The sequence below is a fragment of the Hyperolius riggenbachi genome, chromosome 6 (assembly GCF_040937935.1).
Source record: "Hyperolius riggenbachi isolate aHypRig1 chromosome 6, aHypRig1.pri, whole genome shotgun sequence".
NCBI lineage: Eukaryota > Metazoa > Chordata > Amphibia > Anura > Hyperoliidae > Hyperolius > Hyperolius riggenbachi.
In genome coordinates this window covers 56260126-56279724 of record NC_090651.1, presented here as the reverse complement: position 1 = coordinate 56279724, position 19599 = coordinate 56260126, and the positions used below count along the sequence as shown (strand labels likewise).

General features: G+C 44.5%; 1 protein-coding gene across 4 annotated transcripts in view; it reads left to right on the top strand.

Moving 5' to 3' along the window:
• The window catches only part of ROR1 (receptor tyrosine kinase like orphan receptor 1), a 428674-nt gene that overhangs the window by 291510 nt on the left and 117565 nt on the right, over positions 1 to 19599 (top strand). Inside the window, exon 1 of one of the 4 annotated variants that reach the window (XM_068239319.1) lies at positions 5456 to 5535. The exons of the other annotated variants lie outside the window; for them this stretch is intronic. The gene's annotated coding sequence lies outside the window, so the exon portion shown is untranslated. Of the gene's footprint in view, positions 1 to 5455; positions 5536 to 19599 lie in introns of those variants that run through there. 4 annotated transcript variants of the gene reach the window in all.

Genomic DNA, 19599 nt, shown 5'->3' with positions numbered 1-19599 from the left:
AAAGACTGGATTCCACACCGCCCCAAAGGTGAATATACTTTGTTACTGTATTTAACATTTAATGCTTAGTAGGTATGTATATAGAGTGGGGTATAGTAGTGTATTAGCTCTGCCTATTTTTAATATTGAGTCTCGAGCAATCAGAAAGCACAATTATCCTGTATCAGCCAATCCCCGTCGGTGCCGGATAACCGAGACTCTACTGTAGAAAGGGGTTAGAGGCTCCTTCTTTTTATTGCTGTCATGTGGCCTCATTGGAATGAATTTCTCTCTCTCTCTGTCCCTGTGACCTCTATGTACACCCAGTGCTAATAAAAGTAATACAGTGTGAGCTCTGGTGGTCCCGGGGATAGGAAATGAGGAAGAGCAATAAAAACCTGAAATATGTTCCCCACTCTTCCACAGTATGCACAAATGGTTATTATTTGTTGCTGTCTCTGTCCCTGTTGGAGAGAGAAGGTCAGAAATGTGTCTTCAGTAATGCTCTCATAACAAAATCTGTAAAAGAATAAATAAAACAGCCCCGGGGGGTACTTACTTCGGGAGCGGGAAGCCTCTGGATCCTAATGAGGCTTTCCCCATCCTCTTCACTCTTCGGGATCCAGTGCTGGCAACCCCCGAACAGCGGCCATGTAAATATCTACCTTCTGCGTTCCTGCGCAGGAGCAGTAGCGGCTTTCCAATGGGCTGTCCTATAGAGCCATATCCATCCCAGCCGTGCACTGATGAGGACCAACAGTCCAAAACAGACTGTCTGCATGTTGGGTTGATGTAGCTCTGTAAATTGTATAAGCTATAGGCTTGCTATATTATACACCAGCGGTTCTGGATGCTAGCCTGGCTTTCAGGGCATATAGAGATAATTTGCATATTCAGTAATGATGCATTGTGGGAGACCACATTCGCTCACTTAAAGCTGAATTATCGCAAATGCCTACTGTTTTAAGAAGGCAAACTACACTGAACATGGCTTTTGAGTAAGAGGGCTGTTCGGTCTCTTTTAGTCCCCTGTACTTTCCTAGTGGTTTTGGGTCACCCAGAGCTGCTTGGGTATTCTATTGAGTAAAACAAATCATAAAACCATAAAAACATTCACATCATGAGTCCTGTGCAACAGGGACCCAGATAGATTAACCTATTTTGGTTCCTGGACGTAGAAACTACGTCCAGGAACCATGCGCGCTACCGCGGCTGATCGCGCGCATGCACGTGCGCTCCCGGCCGCGGATTCGGTAGCCACGGAATCAATGTATCGGGCTATGGTGCCCGATCACTGATTCCTCTCCCCCGCTGAAAAAGCGACAGCTTCTCTCGGAAGCTGTGCTTTTTATGGCTGTTCCCTCCCCGATGCGTCACTCTAAGCGTGTGTTACGCTTAGAGTGACGTCATGTAAACAAACTCATGGCCGCCATCTTGTGGCCAAAAAGTAATACTACAACTGAAAAGAAAAAAAAATTAAAATTAACACACATTTACATTATAAATCTATTGTTTACCTCCCACCCTCCCAAAACTACCCAAATACAATGTTTACTATAAAAAAAAGAACATTAGAATAAAAAAAAAAAAAACATGTAAATATTTACCTAAGGGTCTAAACTTTTTAAATATCAATGTAAAGATGAAATATTTCTATTTTTTTTTATTTTAAACTTGTAAATAGTGATAGATGCAAAATGGAAAAAATGCACCTTTATTTCCAAATAAAATATTGTCACCATACATTGTTATAGGGACATAATTTTAACGGTGTAATAACCGGGACATATGGGCAAATACAATATGTGAGTTTTAATTATGGAGGCATGTATTATTTTAAAACTATAATGGCTGAAAACTGAGAAATAATGAATTTTTCCATTTTTTTCTTATTATTCCTGTTAAAATGCATTTACAGTAAAGTGGCTCTTAGCAAAATGTACCCCCCAAAGAAAGCCTAATTGGTGGCGGAAAAAACAAGATATAGATCAGTTCATTGTGATAAGTAGTGATAAAGTTATAGGCTAATGAATGGGAGGTGAACATTTCTCACGTGAAAACGACGGAACGCGAATGGGTTAAGAGGTTGCGACCACTGATAAGTGCATAGAGCTGAAGCCGGTGAGGACTAGAGAGTGGGCATCTTGAAAAGGTTTCACTTATTGGTATCAGAATCCGATTTATTCGCCAAACACAACTGGATCATGCACGGAATTGGGTTTGGCACAATACAGCTCAGAATGAAAATAAAAAGGTATGAAAAGTAGTCCGAAAAATAATAATAGCAGCGTTAACAAGGATAGTAACACAAGGATAGTAACACAGAGACACAATGGAAACAATTTAAACAAGAAGCCATACATAACAAGGTGCAGTGTTTTAATAGTCAGTCTATCGGGAGGAACCGTCTGTGGCTGCAGTCCTGCTGCTTAATAGAGTTCAAGAGGTTGACAACGGTGGGGAAAAAGAGTTCCTATGCCTAGCGGTCCTGGTGGAGATGGTCCGAAACCCTCGTCCAGATGGGAGCTAACTGAAGGAGCGGCCACCTGGGTGTGAAGGTTCGTTTTGCAATCCTCAACGCTCTGGATCCCAGTCTGGAGCTGTAGAAAGTTGATTGACACCACAGAAAGCTGTATTTCCATCACACTGAATACCGTCCTTTTTTCGATAGTCCTGTGCACCTCTTTGTGTTGATGATTGTTGCAGACCTTATGCGCATTGGTATGCAGGATTCAAACTCATGAGGTGCCCGTCAGAAAGCAGAAGCATTATCTATGAGCCACAGCATCTGCTATTGGTATGCTGGCACTTGTAGTGGCCTCAAGGCAATTTCATCTATTCTGGGTCCCTGTTGCACAGGACCCACAATGTGAGTGTTGTGTTTGTGGTATGTACTGTATTTATTTATGGTATGTTTTATTCTTGCCATCTTTATAATGAGCACCAAGTTATTCCCACTTGTTCCTAAGTGAGCATGAAGAGCAGATGTTGGTGGGGACGTCACGCCTGTCCTTATGAGCAGCTCATAGTAATGGGCCGAGACGTGAAGCAGCACATTACACATCTGCTGGGCTGCTTATTAAAGTTGAGCACTTATTGCTGCATAAATCCAAATAAATCCGGCACATCAACGCAGGAGGAAGTGACTTAATCCCGCTGCGATAGCCGTTCATGGCAGTGCGACACGCCGGTTCTATGCCGGACATGGCTGTGATATCTATATAGTACAGGCAGAGTAGGACATACAGGCCTTCTATAGAATGCCTAAATCATTTTGTGCAAAGTACATAATGCCTTATTTTGTTTCAAAATATTACTTTCTTTGCCTTTTCTGTCAAATAACCTATTTAGGGAGTGTTCTGAGCAACCTGGTGATAAGGAATGAGAATAGCAAGGTACTATTCAGGCAAATTAGCATGCAACCAGCACCCGAAAAGGCCCTTTGACAAGAAGCAGTGGCTGGATAGTGTACTGGTTAAAGGGATACTATCGAAAAGTCTCTTTGACAAGAAGCCGTGGCTGGATAGTGTACTGGTTAAAGAGAAACTCCGACCAAAAATTGAACTTTATCCCAATCAGTAGCTGATACCCCCTTTTACATGAGAAATCTATTCCTTTTCACAAACAGACCATCAGGGGATGCTGTATGACTGATATTGTGGTGAAACCCATCCCACAAGTAACCCCTCCCACAAGAAAAGTTCGTACTTTTGGCAGTTTCCTGTCTGTGAACCTTGTTGCCTTGTGGGAAATAGCTGTTTACAGCTTTTTCCAACTGCCAAAAACCATGCAGCAACTACATCACCTGCCAACAGTAAAATGTTCACTGGAGTTCCTCTTTAAGGGCTCTGCCTCTGCAATTTTTCTGGTACTTCTGAAAGTTAGTGGGCATTGCGCAATTAGCGCAACCTGCATTACCTAAGTAGCATGCACGTTGCCAGAGTACCATGCTCTATGCTATGGCGCAGTACCCTGGCAATGTGCGCATTACTTATGTAACGTGTGTCGCTCTAATTGCGCAATGCCCACAATCGGTTGGAAGTACCGATACTATCGGTTGAAAGAAACTTCACTGATATTTTCTTAATATATTCCATCATGTTTTTATTATATGCTTAGGCTCTACTGTTTCCCAGATATCTGCCAAGTTTCCTTTAAACCTCACTAAACCTTAAAGAGGAACTGCAATCAAGGATTGAAATTAATCTCAATCAGTAGCTGATGCCTCCTTTCCTATGAGAAATCTTTACCTTTTCTCGAATAGATATTGTGGTGAAACCCCTCCCACAGTGTGATGTCAGGATCTAGATCCTGACAGTTTCCTGTCTGTGAACCTTGTCACATTGTGAGAAAGAACAGCCGTTTCTAACTGCCGAGCAACCAGTATCTCCCTCTGTGCATATGTATATCTATAAAAAAAAACAAAAACTTTTAGCCTATTGCATTGTTAGGGGGTGTGGTTATAGATAATGGCAGTTGGTGCTGTCTAGTTTTTTTCTTGTCTGCTAGTAGTAAAGAGGATTACATGCAGGCTGATTGTGGGTCAAACAATATGAACAAATTACACAATGAATATCAATCATTTTTTGGTCTATATTCTATTTTTAGACTTCTCACTTTGAAATATATTGATTTAATTTTTTTTGCTGAAGCTCCTCTTTAACCTCCTTAGCGCTCGTCCATTACCGCCGGAGGGTGTAGCTCAGACCCTGCTGGGCCGATTTTGATGAAATAAAAAGGAGCACACGCAGCCGGCACTTTGCCAGCCGCGTGTGCTACCTGATCGCCGCTGCAGCACGGCGATCCGCCGCGTGCAGCGGCGAAAGAGGGTCCCCTCAGCCGCCCGAGCCCAGCGTAGCCGGAACAAACAGTTCCGGCCAGCGCTAAGGGCTGGATCGGAGGCGGCTGACGTCAGGACGTCGGCTGACGTCCATGATGTCACTCTGTTCGTCGCCATGGCGACGAGGTAAGCGAAACAAGGAAGGCTGCTCATTGCGGCCTTCCTTGTTACTTCTGATCACCGGAGGCGATCAGAAGAACGCATCCAGAGCACCCTCTAGTGGGCTTTCATGCAGCCAACTTTCAGTTGGCTGCATGTAATAGTTTTTTTTTAATTAACAAAAAACCCTCCCGCAGCCGCCCTGGCGATCTTAATAAAACGCCAGGGAGTTTAAAGGGGCACTATTGCGAAAAATGTTAAATATGTGCAAACAGACAAATAAGAAGTACGTTTTTTCCAGAGTAAAATAGCCATACATTACTTTTTTCCTATGTTGCTGTCACTTACAGTAGGTAGTAGAAATCTGACAGAAGCGACTAGTCCATCTCTTCGTAGGGTATTGTCAGCCAGGCTTTTATTCTTTATAAAGATGTTCCCTAAAAAGGTTTTAAACAATGATACTGGCCTGCTTCCCTGCTCGCTACACAGTTTTTTGGCAGTTGGACGGAGCAACTGACATTCAGTGCTTTTGAAAATAAATAAATCCCAGCGAATCCCCCCATGAAGAGATGGACTATTCAAAACCTGTCGCTTCTGGCAGATTTCTACTACCTACTGTAAGTGACAGCAACATAAGAGAAATGTAATTTATGGCTCATTTTACTCTTGAAAAACCATACTTCTTATTTGTTTGTTTGCACATATTTTAAATTTTACAATTTTTCGCCATAGTGCCCCTTTAAGTTTCATGAATAATTTTTTTGAAATCGAAACCAGCTTATAATTTATGTATGGTGACCCTTCGACAAACGCCGGAGCTGCGGACCCCAAGTAGTAAATTAGAGGTTTAGTTTAAACATTATTCTAGTCAGTACATTTCCTCCATTGTTTTCTTTTCCATTGGAGGAGTAAAAGCAGCATTTTAAATGATAATTATTTTTACTACCTTTCTATGAATATTTATAGGTAGCCAAATAACGCGCCGGGGTCCGCTAACATGTTACGCACGTGTTTTCCAGAGGTACTTATGTTCCCAAAGTCACGGCCTAATTTCATCCTCCTGGGATGCATTAATCACCAACCGCGCGGTCATAAATAACTAATTAAACACATTATATTAGGAATAAGGGTTGGCTCCCCGGACACCCTCTCTCCTTAGCACAAGACGTGAAGTGAGGAAGGGGTCAGGAGACGCGTCCCATTAAGCCTTCGCCTTGAAGTCTTCTGACGCTGCTGTTAAAGCAGACATTTCACAGGTAGACTCGGGGCTAATAGAAGCCAGATACAATGGGCTCCATATGTCCTTATGTCAAAGTAATAGCTGCTATTTCTGAAGCTAAATACCATTAAACCTACACGGCTGCATTCCGTAATGTCCAGTCTTAATGCTTTGCTACTCCCTTGTGTATGGTGTATGAAGAGCATTTAGCTCTGAGATAGGCCAAGTACTCCTAGCAAAGGGCAGCTGGAGGAGTTTGTATTGCAGCGCTGCTGCATGAGTCAGGCGCTGGGTGGTGCCTCTAGTAAAAATATTGGTAGTTTACATTACTGATATTTTACTATGCACTTATGCCTAAAGCAAACCCCCCATGTAATGCCTAACATGTTACCTCCCCCCCCCCCCCCCCCATTTGAAGTGTCCAAAACTATTCTCCCCATCTAATGCCTAACACTAAACCCCCCCCCCCCCCCCCCCACATGCCTAAAACTACCCCTTCCCACCTAATGCCTAACAATAACCCCCACTCCTGCTGCCTAAATTTACCTCCCCCCACTTAAAGACCACCTCCAGACAAAAAAAGGTCTGAATGGCAATACACATATTGTAGTCTAGGCACTGTGAGCAGTTAGATGAACATTTAAAGTTTACATCTGGTACATCATATTGGATAGAACAGACTCACATTTATATCTGTACGTAGCACTTCCTTAAGCTGGCCACTAACGGTCCAATTTCTAGCGAAAAATCGTTCGAGCGATCAGAAATTCTGATCGGACGAAAAATCGTTCACTACACCATCAACTAACCAATCATTGCTTCCTATCTATCACGACCACCAAGAAAATCCAAATTTTCGTTCGACGAAAATTCATTCGGGCGACATTTTTTTCACTCGTTCATAATCGATTGTGTCCACCAATGGAGATTATTTACAACCAATCCGATCAGAATTTCTGATTGCTCGAGCGATTTTTCGCTAGAAATTGGACCGTTAGTGGCCAGCTTTAAGGTGCCCATACACTCGTCAGATTGGCAGCAGACAGATAAGAAATGCATCTGATGATCTATCTGATGCGTTTTTAGAACATTTTTTACCAGGATAGAATTCCAATAGATTTCAGTTTGAAATCTGTTGAAATTCGATCTGATGGCATTTTTTTGCCATCAGATTTCCATTAAGGCCAATGCAAACTGATAAGCAATCTCATCAGATCGACCTAAATTTTCCACCCTGCTAGTTCGATGGAAATCCATCGAAATCGATCGAAATCGGCCGTCGATCGGTCGATTGGCCAACCGATTTGCGATCGATCGATCGATCGATCGATCGCGATCGATCGGTCGGCCAGAAAATCGGCTGAGTGTATGGGCTGCTTTAGTCCGCCTTTCTAAAGCATTGTCCTACCTCTTCAGCCTGGTTAACTCCCCATGCCCCTCCCTCCCCTGCTGTCTGCCTGCCTGGATCAAATTACTTCTCTTTTCACAAATTGTAGTACAGAGAAGAGACAGGAAAACTGCAGAACATGTCTGTTTGCTATAATTCTTATTTCAGAAGTCAGTCTGTCTGCCTAGATTAGATCACATGGACATGAGGAGTGGAGTCATGACATCAAGCCCCCAGCATCCTTTGCACCTATGGTTTGGAAAGAAAAAAAAAAAGGCCCAGGGCCCGATTTCCCACTGGGGGCGGGAATTTCAAGACCATATGTGGAATAAGGCTCCTGGGGATTAGAAAATTACACTTTATCATGTGTGATTTTATATATCTTGGCAACCTATTAGATTTAAAGCAAACTGTAATTTTATACTTTAGGTACTCTTTAATGCCGAACACTAAAACCCTATGCTGGTGTCTAAAACTACCCCTCCTCACTTTCCTAACACTAAGCCCCCCCCCTTAAGTGCCTTAAACTAACCCCTCCTAATTCCTAACACTAACCCCGACACTCAAACGACCGCTAGTTGTCTATGATCCGCTTCAACCATTATTTCCCACGTAGAAGTCGATCAGCTACTATCTGCATAGGGCACCCAACTCATCGTTTGGAATTTGTTTTTGAAGAAAGCTTGTACTGTAGATCCTCTGATCTACAGACCACCAATCTTTAGGGTTCTTTGCCAAGTTTCTGGCTCTGCCCTGGTTTCCTCTCAGTTCTGTCATATCTTCTTGTTTGTTATCAGGTCATCTCAAACTAGGCCTTCCTTCCTTGCTTCCAACACCTTATGGAGAGAGATGCCTGCCCCCATTCTCAACAAATGGCAAAACACTTGTGTGCCTGCTCTGTTTCTTCCTTTGTTGAGACCATGTTCAATTTCAACCTCCTTGTCTGGGCCTGGAACTTCAACAACAAAGATCAGGATAGTCTTTCCTATAGTAACATATGGGCCCATATGCAGTTCACTTTTCTCCTAGATAATATTTTCCAGCTTGTCAATAAAATGACTTTTAAATCACCAACAAGCAATAAAATACTTAAAATAAATCTGATAGTACTTTTCCACCTACTTTTTCATACTTTTTCAATTGCAAAGTGCTAAAAAGTTAATTTAAATGGGAGATGAAAAATGATCTCCTAGGAGAAAATTGAGGATAAAAAGTTAATTGCATATGGGCCATGTTTGTAAAAGTTGGACTATCAATAAGGTGATGCATAGAAAAAATAATGCTTATGAATTGTGGGTATGGAGAAAGCTTCAGAGAGTTCCCTGGACTGCCAGAAGAACAAACCAGTCAATACTTATAGAAATAAATCCAACGTGTTCTCTAGAAGGGTTGATACTTCTATCAAAACTAAAATACTTTGGTCACATAAAGAGAAGACCAGATTCTTCGGAAAAATTGAGAGCAAAAGAAGAAGAGGATGGTAGAGGCTAAGATGGCTGGACAGCATATGTGAGGCTATGAACATGCCTATGCAACAGCTAAAAGAAGTTGTGATTGATTTGACAGACACCCCTAGCGTGCAAAAGTAGATATGGTCACGAAGAGTTGAAGTCGACTAAACTAATAAGGAGAGAGAGAGAGTCTGGCGCTGAACACTCACTCTCCTTGATTTTTGGATAGATTTAACACCTCTCCATAGCCTGTATTCTTCTTAACCCTCCTGGCGGTCTATTAAAAACCGCCAGGGGGCAGCACAGCCGTTTTTTTGAATTTTTTTTTTTTTTAAATCATGTAGCGAGCCTAGGGTATGCTACATGATAGCCGCTGTGCAGCGGCATCCCCTTAGGCCCGGTTCACATTAGCGTTCCAGGTCCGGCTTCCCCGAACCCGGAACGCTCCGTACACAGCGGATGGTGAATGAATACATTGTTAATCAATGTATCCATTCACACTCGTGCGCCGTCCGGATCCGATCCGGGAACGCAGCTCTGGGACGGTCCGGCTTTTTTTTCCAACATGCGCTATTTTTCAGTCTGTCCTGGTGCGGCTGCGGACCCGGGCGGATCCTGACCCTTTACATGCGGCCATGCTGTGCAATGGGAAACGGATGTTTCCCATCACACTGGCAATAGGATCGGATGCTTCCAGCACCGGTCCTATGCCACTTGGGGGGCCCAGACTACACGCCGGTATCCCCCATGCTTGCAGTGCCTTTCCGGCACTGCAATGTATCTAGTTCCGGCTACTTTATTGTAGCCGGAACTGATACATTCCGGATCCGCAACTTGTGCCGCCTTGTGGCCACAGCAGAGACCCGTACGGTCTCTTGGCGGCCACCGGACCCCCGGACACTTGCGGACTCGAACCGCAAGTGTGAATGGGGCCTTACCTTCTTCGATCGCCATCGGCGATCAGGAAATCCCGTTCAAAGAACGGGATTTCCTAGAGGGCTTCCCCCGTCGCCATGGTGATGGGGCGGGATGACATCGCCGACGTCATAGACGTTGTGACGTCTAAGGGAGTCCCGATCCACCCCTCAGCGCTGCCTGGCGCTGATAGGCCAGGCAGCGCATGGGGTCTAGGGGGGGGGGGCTCTGCGGTTCGGCGAATCGGCGCGGGCGGCGGCGATCAGTGTGCTCACGCAGCTAGCAAAGTGCTAGCTGTGTGCAGCAAAAAAAAAATAACGCAAATCGGCCCAGCAGGGCCTGAGAAAACCTCGTTCAGGGTTACCGCCAGGAAGGTTAAAAACTGTATGAAGACTTGGAGCCATAGATCAAAGCAGGTACAAAAGTTGATTGGAATTCAGATGTTTTGGTTTTACTTCTAATTTGGATATGAACCCTATGCTAATGGCTTGGAACAGTCTTCCAGCATATACTAATCTCTCATTTATTTTGGCATAATTTCTGCCATTTACAGAGATTATCAAGTCTTGATATGTTGTTCAAATCCAACTTAATGTTATGTCTGTATTTCTTCTACCGATAACCATGGTTTTATCTAATTACTTCTGGTGGTCACGTCATGCCTTCTTCAATGCACTGCTCCAAATGTTTAATTTTTTTTCCAGCTAAATTGTTCTGTAGTTCATTACTTTACATGGCTTCATTAGATATATATCGGGCCATATTAACAAAAATGATGGTAAATGTTTACTGTTACTTACAAGGACAAGGTAGTACCAGCTTCACACTTAGCTTAACGCGTATTACCTAGGTAATGCACGCTATGCAAGTAGCGCTGCTTGTCACTCTAGCAACAAACTACCTTGGTAACCTGGGTCACGCCTGTCATTGTAAGTAATGGTAAAATTGCAAACAAACAAATTCCCTGCGCTTCTGGTAAAATTGCCATGCGCTATTTGTAAAAATCAGGGCTTTCGAGTTGGAGTCGGAGTCGAGGAGTCGAGGCAATTTTGGGCACCCGGAGTTGGAGTCAGAGTCGTGGTTTCAGAAACTGAGGAGTCGGAGTCGGAGTTGGAGACGGAAGATTTTTGTACCGACTCCACAGCCCTGGTAAAATAAAATTACCATGCTTTTGTAAATATGTCCCATCATCCTTAAAAAGTTCTGATATTCTGACAGGGCTTAGTTGGAAGTTCCCTACTATAAAACAGGCATATATTTCCTCCACTTACTTAATGTCTTTTCCCAATTGCCGAATCCGGTCATTTTGGCGCTCGGCATCGAACGCCGAAGCTGGGTGCAACCATAGCAATAGGGTGCATAAGAGTAATTCAGGGATCCGGCATTTGCCAGACCCAGAATTACATCTCCCTCTGAGTTACTACAACTTGGAGGAAGAATAGTATTTAACGCAGCCGGGGAGTTTAGCGGCAGCAGGGGGAGCCGTCATTCGGTTTGCCTTGCGAATAACTGCCCAGGCGCCTGTATAATATGTACTCCTCAACTGCCATTTTTTGTACTGTTCTGGTCCTGTGTCTTATTGTAGTGGAAGCTTGTTCTTTCTATAATTATTGAATACAGTATGGTAGGGACTTTGAGCAAAATATGCCGAACAGGAATGACCGCAGCAATCTGGTAGACCTCTCTCCTATTTCTCACACATTTCTTTCTTTTCAGTTATCAGTACTCTCCCATTCTTACTTTTCATGCACTTTAAAAAAACAAGATGTCTTCTTTCTTATAATAAACTTGTAGGGACTTAATGAAGAAAAAGTTTGGTTCTCATTATTATTGTTTCCTTGAAGTGCTCTGACTCTTCGTGACATTAACCCCTCTCATATATTAGCTCCTCTATTCTCTTTCTACATTTTTTGTAATTTTTATACATTTGAAATTCTTCACTTATTCCTTTCTTCTAAAGTTATTTTTTCCATGCCTTACATCCCTTTTATGGTCATTTCACCATCGTGTGATGTTCATCATTCTTCATGCAACTGACACGCCACATGCTGTTTGTGCACATTCTAATAGCATTTGTTTGAATATTTCTCATGTCGCTTCCAGCTCCTCTAGCTCTTGTTGTAGTCTATTTATTTCTTCATGAACCATCCTTCTAAATCCTAATGAAGGCCCCTATTAACACATGAAAGAATTGGTATGTGAATTGCATATTTGCATTTGCCACACATCGAATGCAAATTTTCACATCTAAATTTTCTGCTGGAAAGAAACAACGGCCTACATGTATGTTTTTTTTTTGCGACGGACGTGCTAATTTAATACAGTGCAAGTCATTGGAAATATGAGTTCATGCATTCCAAATGTTAAAAATTGCGTGAGAATACCAAAAATACAAAAATAAGAAGGTCAATAGTAGCAACACCTCCAAAAAAAACCCAAGTATGTTCTCAACACGCCCCAGTGGAATAACCCACAGGAAATAGTGGGGAGGAACAGGAAGTCATGGCTTAAAAAAATTGCACATTCACAACACACAAGAAAATAGTCAAAATCGCGCACAAAAATTGGCACATGCGTTTTCTTATTCGTTAAAAAACTGCTTGAAGGTACCCATAAAGGATACGTCCGAGGTAATAAAAAAATGAGATCTACTTACCTAGGGCTTCCTCCAGCCCCTGGCAGCCGATCCATCCCTCGCTGAAGCTCCGGTGTCCCGGCATCCCCTCCATTGGCGATGTCAACCTCGCCAGGTCGGGATCTTCTGCGCTTGCGTTCGGCCGCATGCGTTCGCGCTCATGTGGCCTGGAGTGTTCTGCGCATGCAGGTAAGTAGATCTCCTTTTTTTTGTAATTAGCTCGGAGGTATCCTTTGATGTTTTAATTTTTAAGTTTGTGAAACTTAAATTTTTTTAGCTCACTTTTAGCTCCCTAAAGCTATGAGTACACGCTAAACCGTTCACATGCAAGGCGGTCAGTCGGGGCCACCTTGCTCTAGAATCTAATGTGTACAGCTGCCCCGACCTCCCTTGATGCTTCGGCCAGCGATCAGCTTGGCGTATCGAGTGCTGGTCATGCGCATTGTTCTCCCCACTCAGCCCCACCTGCTCTGTGATGCTCCTCATGTGCTGCTCTGTTGCCCCCCACCCCGCCAGACTGGGGACTAAACTAAGAGGCACTAAGTTAGTTAATACACAAAACAGTTCTCTAGCCAGCTGCCTTAACCCCCACTGTTTAAACCGATGTATGTTATGCCCTACTGAAGGTATAAAAAGGCATAGTGCCTCCATGATCCTGGTAAGCACCAGTACTGACCACTGTCCTGCTTACATCTGGTGCCAAAATTTTTCTTCGCTAATCATAAACGCTTTTGAGAATGTTGGGCTGCAATAGTTAGAGGTGAACTAGGAACAGATCTTATCCCCTACTTGCCAGTATGCTGGGTCCAGTTATGGTTGTGTTGTCTGGGATCTTCAGAACCTTTACAGATGGGTCTGTGGAGATATACAGGGAGTACAACAGAGGTAAGGTATGCAGCCCTGAGGGCTCCAGTGTTGAAGGTCAGAGAATGAAACGTGCTTCCTGAGCTTTTGTTTCCAATTAATCTGGAAATCAGTTATCCACATACAGATGCTGTCAGGTACAGCCAGCTGGAGGAGCTTGCTTTGTATCAGTGGTGGACTATAGTGTTAATGACAACCTGAAGTCAACAGAGACAGAATTCTAGCATATGTTCCTGGACACTGAAGGTCGGTATTAAGAGCATCATCTGCAGACCACTTAGGCCTTGTACACACACTGTATAAACGTTACCCTCAACGATCACTACTTAATTATCAGGGTGCCATTGCAGAAAATGATTGTACAGACATGCTGTTTGCCTATATCTATGCATTGTGTGCTGCTTAAAGGAAATCTTAGCTTAAAGGAAAAGGCAGGGTGGAAAGATGGCTTTTACTTGGGGGTTCTTGGGGATTCTTCCAGTCCCCTCTAGTCTGTAATTCCTCTGTGTCCTCCTGGTCCCCTCTGTTGATTCGCATTGAGCTATAGTAAAATGCAAGAGTCAGCTGGGTAGTGCACTACGCCACATGCGCTGACCCAGCGGCACACCTGTTTGATTGCACTCCCATGGACCGGAGCACTCTGCACATGCGCAGTTCATCAAGACTTGGAACTGCACATACGCAGAATGCTCCCGGCCACTAGAAAGCAATAGGAGAGGCGCGTTGTTGGGTCAGCGCATGCACCGTAGTGTGTGACCCAGCCAACTAGTAATGGCATATACTGGGACTGAACGAGGCACAAAGGAGGGGACCAGGAGGACACAGAGGGACCTTAAAGACTACAGGAGGCTGGAAGAAGCATAATGACCTACTTCATCGCTTTTTATACAGCAATTCACCATGGCCAATAGCTAAACAACACTGTGGGACAGCAGTACATAAGCTAGTTTCTTATTCTCGGCCATAATATCACCAAACAATTGCCTTACATAGGGTTATCTAGCATAGGTTCGAAGCTTTACACTTGTACTATAACTGCAAAGGATCCATTTGGAGTGTTTGACAGATTTTCGCACTGTTTAGCTGAGTGCAAGTTATCGGGGTTAGTGTTCAGGGTAAGTTGCATATCCCTAAATTGTGATTTTTGTGTATTTCCTTGTTCCCTTACACAGCCTGCATTGATCCCCCGCTTTCCTAAAGCTAATCGTGCTTTTTGCCCTATACCCAAACTTAACTTCCCCCTTTCCCCTGTCTAAAGGCCTGTACCCACTACACGATTTTTACCATGATTTTTCTGGCAATTTTTTTGAGTAACCAGCGATAGTTTCCACGATCTCACAACAAGCGCACAATCACACTGTCATAGTTTGGCGACACACAGGGATAAAGATCACGATGGATAGGACCGTTAAGATCCTGCGCAAAGTAACACGATAGTTTAAACTCTCGTTCGTGCCCATCGTGTGCCAGGACGTGTTCCCGCACATAGGAGGATGGATCGGGGATCCTCGTTCGTTGGGAGGCGTCGCTGTGAGGTTCCCCAATCCATCATCAGGTGAGTATTTAGCATAATAGTAACTGCACACACACAACCTCTCCCCCACACCTTCCCACACACACACACCACCTGTCCCCCAAACACACACACCTCCTCCACACAGAGACACACACACACACACAAAACCTCTCCCGCAAACACACACACCTCCCCACACACAACCTCTCCCCCAAACACACACACCTCCCCACACACACACACGCCACCTCTCCCCCAAACACACACACAACCTCTCCCCCAAACACACACCTCCCTACACACACACAACCAATCTCTCCCCCCACACACACACAACCTCTCCCCCAAACACACACACCTCCCCACACACACACCACCTCTCCCCCAAACACACACTTCCCTACACACACACACACAACCAACCTCTCCCCACACACACACACACAACCAATCTCTCCCCCCACACACACACAACCTCTCCCCCAAACACACACACCTCCCCCCCACACACACACACACACACACCACCTCTCCCCCAAACAAACACCTCCCTAAACACACACACAACCAACCTCTCCCCACACACACACAACCTCTCCCCCAAACACACACACCTCCCCACACACACACACACACACCACCTCTCCCCCAAACACACACACAACCTCTCCCCCAAACACACACCTCCCTAAACACACACACAACCAACCTTTCCCCCCACACAACCTCTCCCCCAAACACACACACCTCCCCACACACACACCACCTCTCCCCCAAACACACACACAACCTCTCCCCCAAACACACACCTCCCTACACACACACACACACAACCAACCTCTCCCCACACACACACACAGAACCTCTCCCCCAAACACACACACCTCCCCACACACACACAACCTCTCCCCCAAACACACACACCTCCCCACACACACACACACACCTCCCACCAACACACAACCTCTCCCCCAAACACACACACCTCCCCACACACACACCTCCTCCCTCCCTTACCTCCAAAATCATAACCTTCCAAAAACCTCTTTAACTCTCCTATCCCGAAATAAAGCAATCTGTAATGGAGACAGTTGCCTTCAAAAATTGTTGCTTCATATCTGATGTAGTCTATATTTTTGCTTGCAAAATGCTCATCGTCAGCTGGGATTTTGCATTTTGGGCCCTTTTCCACTAGCAATCGCTAGCGTTCGCGCTGAACGCTAGCGATTGCGATTCAGCAAAAGAAAAAAATTCCCGGCGCTTTCCTGACATTTGCGATTTTGCTATGCTATGCACTGCATAGCAAAATCGCGGCAAAAATCGCTCCAATCGCGATTAAGTAAAAAAACGAATCGCGGTAATGGAAATTACCTACCACGATTCCTATGTTAAAAAGCAAACTGTAGCGATTTTAAAATCACTGGCGGTTTGCGGTTTTGCGATTAAGCAATCGCAAACGCTGTAGTGGAAAAGGGCCCTTAGTCTTGTTAATTAACCACAGAGAACTTTTCTCAGTGTTTTTTTCTCTCTGTGGAGTATAAGTCATCGGCCATGGTCCCACGGGTCATTATTTACTAGAATTTTACAGTAAAGTGATTTTACAGATAGCAGGAGGATTGCTGGACTCAGGGTTACAGTTGGAGTTCTTCTTTAAACACCTCTTCCTATCCTGGCTAATCATGCGTTCCATGCATAAGAATCACGTAATGAATCACTTAACCTCTTCTCAATATTTTTGTTATCCCGATCCCTCGTAAGATGACCCAGATGGTCGGAACAGCTGGAAATCCAGCTGGCCTCTATTTCAGGCCTCACCATTAGAGTTTTGCAATAATTCCCAATTACGAACATTGATAAAAAGGAAAAAATGAAATAGGAGGGGGAAAAGGGGGCAACCTTATTCAACCTAATAGTGTTAGACAGATCGGGGCTTGTGTTTGTTTCATCAGGGCCTCCTGAAGCTGCGATTAAGTATCTGCTGACCGGCAGATAATCGGAAAAGTTTGTCCTCCGCATGCATGCTAGGAATTCTCTGGTACTCATCGTAGCGGGGGATAATTTATATGCTGTGGAGCCCTTCTACAGTCTGCCGGCAACAGACAGGAAACAATAACAGCTACATTTTGGATAGAGTCTGAGGCTTCAAGAGAATTTGACTCAGTCAATCTACACATTCTCATTTTTTCCTTCCTCCCTCCCACCCCCTCAACTAACATCAAGTTAGGCCCCACTCCTGCTCCCAACCTTCCTTTGCTCACCTGGACGTCTGACACCAAAGCACTGATGTCATGCAGGGGTGTACAGTCAGGTGGTATCTTCTGGAGGCCAATAGAAGAAAGAGCTGACACATCCAAAGTAAATTTTTATTGTTCCATGTAAAAGCATATGGCCAAGGTTTCGCGAGTAGCGTGTAGGTTTCGGGAAGTGTGTAGGACCCCTTTAGCAAGGCATTGTTTGATTTGAGGCAAAAATCTGTCTGCGCTGTACAACGGTCCCTGTGTAGAGAAAGTGGGAGTCTGGCTCCTTTAGACACTCATGCACAGGGATATGTATTCATTTGCTGCTGATCCCAGATGAATACACATCGCAGCGTGCGAGTGTCCAGAGGAGCCCGACACACACTTCCTATACAGTAGTTTCTGCACAGCAGCAGACAGATTTTTGCCTCCAAGCAAACCTTGCCTTGATGAAGGGGCCCTATAGGAACCGAAACGTTGGCCATATGCTATTACATGGAACTAATAAAGATTTACTTTGGATGTGCCAACTCTTTCTTCTATTGAATACTGCATAGAGGGTGTCATCTCTCTTTTCCAGCTGTTGCACTCCCCTTAAAAACAAAGGGTTTGATCCTTTAGGGCTGGTTCACACGGACACCTGCTCTGCGTTTTACCGCCGCTGGCATTCGGGACTCGACATTAAGCGCTCCCATGTGAATAGAAGCGTTTGTACCGGGCTTTTACTGGCATTTACACGAACACGGCATTCCGATTCTAATTTTCCCCATTGTTTGAGGCGACCCTGAACACTACATGTAGCTTCCATGGTTAGTTAACCGCCGTGGCTAATGTCCCCTGTGGGGACAGAAATGCCGACCGCAACGGAAAGCTGCCAAAAGCCCGAATGCGCTGCCGCCGGGCCGCCGCTGTACGAGATGCCGCCGTAAACTGGGCAGACGTCCATCTGAACCAGCCCTTAGTGTGTGCGAGACAATATTACAAATGTGATAAAAAACCTTCTGGAGGCCGGCCTGTGCATTGTCACAATAGCCTACTGTCTGTGCTGGGACTTTGCAGGTAACACGGTTTGGGGAGGGGGGGGGGGGGATAGCAATGGGTGGGGTGACGTAGGGATTCATAGGATGCAATGTAGGGGTTATGGGAGTTGAAGAAGTCAGGACATTGCTGATTATTGTTGAGGTGGCTTAAGGCTCTATGCTCTATGGCTTTCAAGCCAGGATTATGGGTCACTGATCCCCAAAAATGATCCTCAGGTGTGAGCATGGAAGGGGAGCTGGGGGTGTAAAGGTTTTTGACTGGAGCACAGGAGGTTCTTTTGAAGTGTGTTTTTTAGGTTCTAAAAACACCACTTCATTTTCTGTGGGAAAAAATTAGACCGCTAAGTATAGGCAGGAGAACGGGAAGGTACATTAGGACCCAAAGCCTTCCCTCTCCGTAGGTAAGTATCTGTTTTTTATTTTAGGTTTCAGATTTGCTTTAAAGCCAAATAATCTTAACAATGTATGACAATGTACTACCTGTAGCCATTGAGGGGCTGAGGCTCCTTACAGTAAACCTGAGACATTCAAAACAAAATGATTTATACTTAATTGGGGCTTTCTCCAACCTCCTGTAGTCCATTAGTTCTCTCCGTGCTGGTCCGGTCCCCTCCGTTGCGCAGCTGGTGAGTCCACAATCCAGCTGGGTTGCAGGCCACTGCATATATGCTGTTCCGGATGTGCACACCCCAATCGTGGTCCCGTTGTTGGGAGTGTTATGCGCAAGTGTAGTTGGAGTCTTAGTGAATTGAACATGTGCAGAATAGTTTCCGACTAACGCAGTCAGAGACTTCACCCAGGTGAACAGCGGCACAACGGAGGGGACTGGCAGGAAGGCAAGGGAGCAGACAGACTATCCGGGGGTGGAGGAAGCTCCAGGCAAGTACAAATTCTTAAATCCTTTAGTCTTTTGTCTCAGGTACACTTTAAATAAAACAAAAACAAAAAAGTTTGTGTTTTAAAGGGCATCACTAGTTGGGTTCCTTTGACCATTTAGCTGTGTTATATGCTGCAGTTATCCATACTGCCACAACAGGGATCCTTATTTACATGGATGATTAATTCAAGTCTTTCTCATTTGCTAGAACCAGGAAATTTGGGCGCCTGTGGCAAATGGACTATTTGGGCGTCCCACAGGCACTAATGCGAAATATCGACTATTGGGCGCCAAAAGCAGAAATTTGGGTGCTTGATGAATAGCGGGCGCTGGGCCAGTCTAACCGAAAATTTTCATTTTGAGAATGATTGGTTTGAAGATTATTGTTTTAAAATTAGTTTTGAGAATTATTATTCTGAAATGTATTGTTTTTTTAATTAACCTTATTTGTGGTGGAGGAAGGGGGTTTTAACCACTTAAAGAGAAACTCCGACCAAGAATTGAACTTTATCCCAATCAGTAGCTGATACCCCCTTTTAC